Here is an 8340-nt window from a genome sequence, read left to right on the forward strand (position 1 = left end):
AGGACCCCGTGGTGTTGCCTCTAGATGAACAGTACCCCGATCGATCGAGCCAGTTGGGGCTGGATGAACAGGACCCCGTGGAGGGCTAGATGAACAGGACAACCCTGTGGACGGCTGGATGAACAGTAGAAGGTGGAGGGGTGGATGAACAGTATCCCGTGGAGGGGTGGTTGAATAGGAGCCCACTGAGAGGGGTGGTTGAACAGTAGCCGGTGGAGTAGCGCACGGTGGAGGCTGGATGAACAGGAGCCCGTGGATGAACATGAGCAGGTGGAGGCTAGAGGAGGTCAACGGTGGATGAACAGTGGCCCGTGGAGGCTGGAGGAGGTCGACGGTGGAGATGAACTGTATCCCATGGAGTCCCGTTTTGCGGTACACCACACCCCTCCCGATGAACAATACCCCTGTTTTGACCATAGCGCTCCAACACAAGTCCGTTTCCTCCATTTTGCGGTACGCCACACCCCTCCCGATCAACAGGACCCTGTTTCGACCGTAGGAGGTCCAACATACACTACTAGAAAAACCCTACTAATGGCACACCTAATTTGGCCATTAATGGCGCATCAGTGGTGCGCCATTACTAGCACGCCATTAGTAATTTTTACTAATGGCGCACCACTGGTGCGCCATTAGTATAGGCCAGGGTGCGCCATTAGTATGCCTCCCAGGGGCCATGTATACCCAGGTGCTTTGGCATACTAATGGCGCACTACAATGGGATGCGCCATTAGTGACCGCGGCATACTAATGGCGCACTGTCTAGTGATGCACCATTAGTATGCTTTGTCATACTAATGGCGCACTGTCATGTGATGCGCCATTAGTATGAATATTAGGTTTTTTTTATTTTTTATTTTCTGTTTTTTGCACAGGTTACAAAATGTATAATTTGACAAAATATAGACAGCACACATTACTAGTTTAAACTAATGGCGCACTCTGTCATGCACTGTCCGATCGCGACGTCCAACCAAAACCAATCACTCTCACATTCCGGGACACAACAGTGACTGCCACCGCTAGGCTGTACTTGAAAAAATCGGATGACCAACATGTGGATTTTCACCCAGACAGATAATTTTAACCCACTGCATCCATCAGAGGACATGGCCAAATTCTGAATTCCTCCACAGGCCTTGACATAGGCCAGCGAGGTCCAGTTCTGAATTTCATGATGTTCTGAATAGAGCTACAGCTTGTATATCATCAGTCAAGCGCATAATCGACACGCCAATAGATTTCTCAGTTGCTAAAACGAGAGGAATTTCCCGCTAAACAACAATAGATATGCGCCGCTTCCAGCGCGGGAGAGGGGATCGAATCCGCGCTAGCCAGCCAGTTAATCATCCCCTGCCGTGCAATCTCTAAAATGGTGTTGGCTTCGGCGGCAGATGGACAGAAGGAGGTCGTGTGGGAATTGAATGGTGCTGATGACGATCAGCACTTGCCGCAATAACTTACAAGCTCGATTTCGTCGAGTCACCGGATGTAGCTCCTAACAAATGATGTCGCTCCAATGCTACTTAAGCTATCAGAACTCTGTATATAATAGGAAAAAGGAAAGTAGTTAGAGGAACGCCGCCTGAAGAGGAGTTATATAGATAGGAAAACCATATTTTCAAACATCAAGCAAGTACCTGGGACTTGGGAGACGGAAACACGTTCCAAAACCGGAGCGTCTCGTCACCAGCACCAGTAACAATTGTCTGTTGATGTCGATATTGACAAGAAAAAAGAACAGTGAGAACAAATTACACTAGACACCTCTAACAGAAGAACAGAACTAAAACAAAATGTTAGGTCCATAGCATATATAGGGATCAAAGAGGGAGTATTTCACCTGTCCATCAGGGGAGATGGCTAAATATAATACTCTGAATGTATGTCCTGTCAACGTGGCAAGCTATACAAATAGAGAGAATGGACACAATTAATAACAAACGAGAGACAGTATTGTATAAATGAGCTACAGTGTAAGCTTGTGGCATACCTTTGACATCGTTGGATACCGCCACACTATTATCTGATTCTGGGAGTATCCGTGTGTGCTAACAAGCTCATTCACATTCTTTGACCACACAAGATTACAGACCTGTTAAGACATTTAGCATAATCAGTACATGTGAAGAGCAGCATGTTTTTAAATCTACCCCTTCCACAATTCTACATAAGCAATCCCATGCCTTCAGAACACATGATATCTGTGCAGGTCTCTAACATGACAACTACAAGAATCAATTTTATCTACAGCTACAAAAACATAGCAATTAAAATGTCCATAGACTGTTTCCAAAAGGAATCCATGATGCCATTTTGATATAAATTTGGTGCTTTCTAGAAGGATGGGACTATAAGGACTTCGGTTGCATTATATTAGAGCTGTATAGGTGATCCAAAACTTAAGTTTTTGTGCAACAGAGCTCAGCCAGTCTTGATCTTTTCTGATTTTTGCAGGAAAACTAGTGAATTGGTATGACTGAAGTATTCAGTCAGTAACGGTGCTAAAAGGTTCTGAGAGTTATCCGGCTTAAGAGTAGATATGATTATACTTGAAATTTGGAAGTGCAAATAAGAAATCAATTTAATTCAAAAACACAAACAAGGGCTGCATGTAGCTGATAGATAAACTAGATAGCTAGATTATTACCTGACTCCCTGTATCCATGGAACTCAAGTGTGTATTTGTGGTCGTATTCCAAAATCTTATGCACCTATCTGCAGTTCCACCACCAGATGCAAGAAGACCGTGTAGATCATGATGAAGGATGTTCTTGTCACGACTACCAGAAGAAAGCAATGAAGAGTTCCATGCAAGAGCACCTACTCGCATGCGATGGCTTTCCATGGTTCTCATTCTTTTACAGCATGTTGCATCCCATATCTAAATAAGATAACATTGAAGATGATAATCAGGAATTCAGAATTTAGACACCCTTGGAATGTCAAATTGTTATACCAATATCAAACATCAACAGGATTACTAAGTTTTACCAACCGAAATACTATGGGCTAAAAGTACACATCGATAAAGATGATGTTTACATTAGTTCAGGTTATTTACAAAACTTTATCGTTTCCCTCATCCATTGGTGGTATGTGCGCAGCACTGACTTGACGCATTGGTCATGATTTTTTTAGAAGAAATGGGTATAACCAGGAAGAAATAGTATCATCAACTAAGTAACCCCTGATGAAAGTACCACAATGCAAGGCCTGCTGGTGAGCTGTGGTAGTATTGCAAAATTCTGAAACTCTCACAATCTTACTTTGATGTCGTTTCCACAATGCAAGGTTACTACTGTATTATTTTGTGTCTGAATTGAAGCTTTCGGCAAAAGTAAATTAAAGTGTCATCCTAAACTTTGACAGATCCTGAACATGTCATTTGATCAATTTCAGATGGGAGCAAGATGAAAACCTGGACGGTGCCTTGGTTAGTCCCTACAGCCAGGTGGGTGCCACGCTGCACCCAACTCACGGAACAAACGGTGTCGTCCGACCCCAAATCGCAGAGCTTGGTGACCTGCGGAGTGATAAACTTGTTTATTAGGATCTCTCTCTTCAATTCTTAGAAAAGAAATCGTGTGAGGATGACATTGATACCTTGCTTCTACATGCATTCCACAGGTAGACGCAATTCCCCAATCCGACCGAGAGGACATTGTGCGAAGACCAATCCACGAGGTTGAGGTAGAAGTCGTCCCGCAATGCGGGCGCATCCAGCACCTGGCAGAAGCAGCAGGCAGGAGAATCACATTCCCGTGAGATTCTCTCTTTGTACAGGAAAATCATGAGGAAAGATGGAATCTTTGGCGACGAAAGAAGAAGATAAAGAGGAATTCCCCACACCAAGAAAGCAAATCAAGAAGAAACCATGAAATCGGAAGTAATCGACCAACCTTGTAGGGCTACCTGGGGATCTTCCTGGGGCCGGAGCCCTTGGGGGTGAAGATGCCAGGGAAGAGCAGGTCCTGGTCGTCCCCGCCGGTGAAGAGCGCCCGCTTGGCGTTCCTCGGCACCTCGGCCTTGAAGCGGAATATGTTGCCGCCGGCGGGGGAGCCGACGGGGGAGGCCGCGGAGGAGGAGGAGGCCCCGGCGGAGGAGGCGAGGCGGTCGGGCGTGTCGGGCCCGAAGAGCACCGCGCGGAGGAGCGCGCAGTAGGGTGAGGGGGGAGCGGCAGATCCGGAGGCAGAGGAGGAGTGGGCCGGGGCGAGGTCGAAGAGCGCGAGGTTGGATCCGGTGCGGCTGGGGATGAAGCGGTCGCTGTAGATGGCGCACCACGTGTGAGTGCGCCATTAGTACTTTTGCAAAAAAAGTTATAAAAAAAATAATAAAAAAAATAACATTAGTGGCGCACTTTCTGGCTGGTGCGCCATTACTAGTTACAACTAGTAATGGCGCACTTACTATGGATGCGCCATTAGTATGTTTGGACAGGCGCACTAGTTTAAAAAAAATTGATACTAATGGCGCACCCTGGACATGGTGCGCCATTAGTAGTTTCAACTCTAATGGCGCATCAGAAGGTGGTGCGCCATTAGTATATACTAATGGCGCACCACCTGTCTGGTGCGCCATTAGTTTCAATCCCATCTATAGCCCTTTTTCTAGTAGTGATAAGTCCCTTTCCTCCATTTTGGGGTACGCCAGACCCCTCCCGATGAACAGGATCCTGTTTCGAATGTGGCCGGACGAACACAAGGCTGTTTCCTCCATTCTGCGGTACGCCGGGGCTCATTTCCATCGCCTATTCCGTCCAAGCCCTCTTGATGCATTACGTTCTGACCAGCTGGTTGGCTCCCCATGAACACGACAACGATGCAGTTTCTCCGTTCCGACCCAGCCATGTACATGAGCCCTGGCCGTACATATGCGTGAGTAGGCGTTCGAGACCCCGCCCGTATGTACGTACGTGGCCATATTTTCTTTCTTGCACATTGGCCACTGTACGTACGTGTACATGCTACGTGCACGCCTCTACTATGACACGTGCACGCCTCTACATCGACCAATATGTACGTACACATTCGCGACCAGAATGACAATGCTACATACGCTTCGACCAGGTGGGTCCTGACTGTCAGGCACTTCCTTGCGTGCGAAGATGTAGCTGGTGGGTTCCAGCAGTCAGGGGGGCGAATTGTCTTTTTTTTGTGCCCAGACGGACTTCCTTGGGTGCGAAGATGTAGCTGGTGGGTCCCAGTAGTCAGGGGGGCGAATCAGTTTTTTTTGCCCGGGCGCACCTCCTTGCGTGCGAAGATGTAGCTGGTGGGTCCCAGCAGTCAGGGGGAATTTTTTTTTGTGAAATACGGTGGCCCATCTGGTGGGTTCCCGCTGTCAGGTGGAGGAATAATTATTTTGTGCATAATAAGGAGGCACTTCCTTGCGGCTACCATGGACCCAGCTGTCAGCCTCTCCACGTACAGTACTCTTCCGATGGAAGTCGGTTGTTGACCACATTGACCATGCCGCGCCGAGAGCACCACGGCGGTGGACGACGGTGAGGCCTAGGAAGGGTACGATACGGAGCCGGGGAAGACGCGGCAGTGGATGCCCACGCGGAGAGGAGTACGAGGGTTCACTGGTTTGGCTACGGTGTGAGGCTGCCATCGCCGCAGAAGGGGTGTGGGTGAGTAGAGGGATGGCATGGCCAGCGGTGGGAGTAGTAGGAGGCGGTGAGGCCTCCGCGGCATCACAGCCGGCCATGGGAGGTAGGAGCATGCGGCACAATTGGCTGCTTTGGGTGGCTGGAGCAAGAAGACCAGAGGTTGAAGAAGCACTACAACCGTTGGATGGGCATCATACGGTCACTGGAGCTAGAATCATTCATATTGACTAAAGTTGACAAAGGCATCCATCCCAGTCAACTTAGTAGGCCCACAAGTCAGACTCCCACCAAGGTGGGTCCCAGCTAGCAGGGGGAGTATTCATTTTTTGTGCGTAATAAGGAGGCACTTCCGATGGGTCCGAGTTGACAGCGGGGGGAACGTTTTTTTCGTGAAATACGGTGGCCCGTCCGGTGGGTCCCAGCGGTCAGGGGGGAAACGTTTTTTTCGCGAAATAATGGTGGCCCGTCCGGTGGGTCCCTGCTGTCAGGTGGAGGAATAATTATTTTCCACGTAATATGGATGCACTTCCTTGCGGCTGCCGTGGACCCAGCTGTCAGCCTCTCCATGTATAGTACTCTTCCGATGGAAGTCGGTCATTGACCACATTGACCACGCCACGTCGAGAGCACCACGGCGGTGGACGACGGCGAGGCCTATGAAGGGACGACGCGGAGATGGGGAAGACGCAGCAGTGGATGCCCACGCGGAGAGGAGTATGAGGGTTCACTGGTTCGGCTGCGCTGCCGTCGCCACAGAATAACAGGGGGTATGGGTGAGTGGAGTGGAGGGATGTCCTAGCCAGCGGAGGGAGTAGTAATGGGGGCGGTGAGGCCTCCGCGGCAGGACAGCTGACCACGGGAGGCAGGAGCAGGCGTCACAACCGGCGCTGCTTTGAGTGGCTGGAGCAAGAAGACCAGAGGTTGAAGAAGCACTACGACCGTTGTATGGACATCGTACGGTCACTCGAGCTAGAATCGTGCATATTGACTAAGTTGACAAAGCCCTCTGTCCCCATAAACTTAGTAGGCCCACTATACTGGGTCCCAGCTAGCAGGGGGAGTATTCACTTTTTTTGTGCATAATAAGGAGGTACTTCCTTGCATGCGAAGATATAGCTGGTGGGTCCAAGCTGTCAACGGCGGTAACGTTTTTTTCGTGAAATACAGAGGCCCTTTCGGTGGGTCCCAGATGTCAGGTGGAGGAATCATTATTTTGCGCGTAATAAGGAGGCATTTCCTTGCATGCGGCCGCGGGCCCATCTGTCAGCCTCTCCACGTACAGTCCACTTAAGATGCATGTCGGTCCTTGACCATGTTGACCATGCCATGCCGAGAGCACCAGGGCGGTGGACGAGGCGAGGCCTAGGAAGCGAACAACACGAAGCCAAGGAAGACTCGGCAGTTGTTTCCCACGCGGAGGGGAGTACGACTCTACAAGGGTTTACTGGTTCGTCTGCCGTCGCCGGAGAATAACAGCAGGTGTGGGTGAGTAGAGGGATGGCTAGGCTAGTGATGGGAGTACGGTGGGGCGGTGAAGCCTGCACGGCAGCACATCCGGCCACGGGGAGGAGGGAGCAGGCAGTCCTGCTGGCGCTTGTTTGATCGGCTGCAGGAGGAAGAGCTGAGATTGAAGAAGCACGACGGCCGTTGGATGGACATCCAACAGTCACTGCTTGTGCGTCAAGCTTTTTTTAGGAAAGCCTCAAACCTGTGGAAAATAGCATATAGGCCATCTACCATTATTTCTAATAATTTACAACCAATTTTCTAATTCTTACGGTTTTTTGGAGCCCATATTCTTTTGGTTTGCATTAGAGCCCATATTGTGGCCATGGTTAAAAAAATATACGAAATTTTGCATATGTCGGTGCGGTTTGAACTGTTTTTAATCCTGAAATTTCAGGTCACATTTAGAATGATTTTAAAAATAAATGTATATCAATATAAAATCCAATAAATTTTCCACGCATAAAAATCAATGCAATTTAAAATCTTGAAATGAAAAAAAGACATTTGAAACTAATGGCCGGTTTGATGTGTTTTAAAAATGTACATCCCATTTCTCATTACTGATAGGCCATTTTCTCGGCCAGCCGAATGAAACTCTCCTCGTCTTGAAAGATTTGCAGACCAACAGGCCTGATAAAGGGACTTACTTGACAAATCACAAAAAAACTGGGCTAGCCATTTTTAGAAAGAAAAAAACTACTCGGCTGGTATGTGGTAAACACAAAATAAAAGGCTATCTAGGCAGGCCAGAGTGTCCCGCACAACCCAATTGACACCCTGCTTTTGTCTCAAAAACAAATTAGATAAATGCCACTCCAATTATGGCGATTCATAAAAATGCCACTGCAATTTCCAAACTTTAAAAATGCCACTGCAATTTTTGCAAACTTTGAAAAACACCACTGCAATTTACAAACTTTGAAAAACGCCACTCCAGACTTTGAAAAATGCCACTAGAAATGTCATGAAACGGCATTTTTCAAAGTTTGGAAATTGGAGTGGCATTTCTTAGAAACTTCATATTTGGAGTGGCATTTATCAAATTAACCCAAAACAAAAATAACTGGGCAAGCTGCTAGGTCCCTGGTGTCAGCCGCTCGTTGTGCAATTCTCTTGTTTATTGACTACGTTGATAATGGCATGGGACCTAGATGTCAGAAATCCATTAGGAGGAGCCCTTTTTTATTGTTTTGAAATAAGGAGGCACTTGCTTGCGTACT

The 8340-nt window shown here is 48.0% G+C and overlaps 1 pseudogene; it reads right to left on the reverse strand.

Moving 5' to 3' along the window:
* Positions 1 to 1383: 1383 nt before the first annotated feature.
* Positions 1384 to 4280, reverse strand: LOC123078991 (protein FIZZY-RELATED 2-like; annotated as a pseudogene).
* Between the last annotated feature and the right edge of the window lie 4060 nt (positions 4281 to 8340).

The sequence above is a fragment of the Triticum aestivum genome, chromosome 1B, assembly GCF_018294505.1.
Source record: "Triticum aestivum cultivar Chinese Spring chromosome 1B, IWGSC CS RefSeq v2.1, whole genome shotgun sequence".
Lineage (NCBI taxonomy): Eukaryota > Viridiplantae > Streptophyta > Magnoliopsida > Poales > Poaceae > Triticum > Triticum aestivum.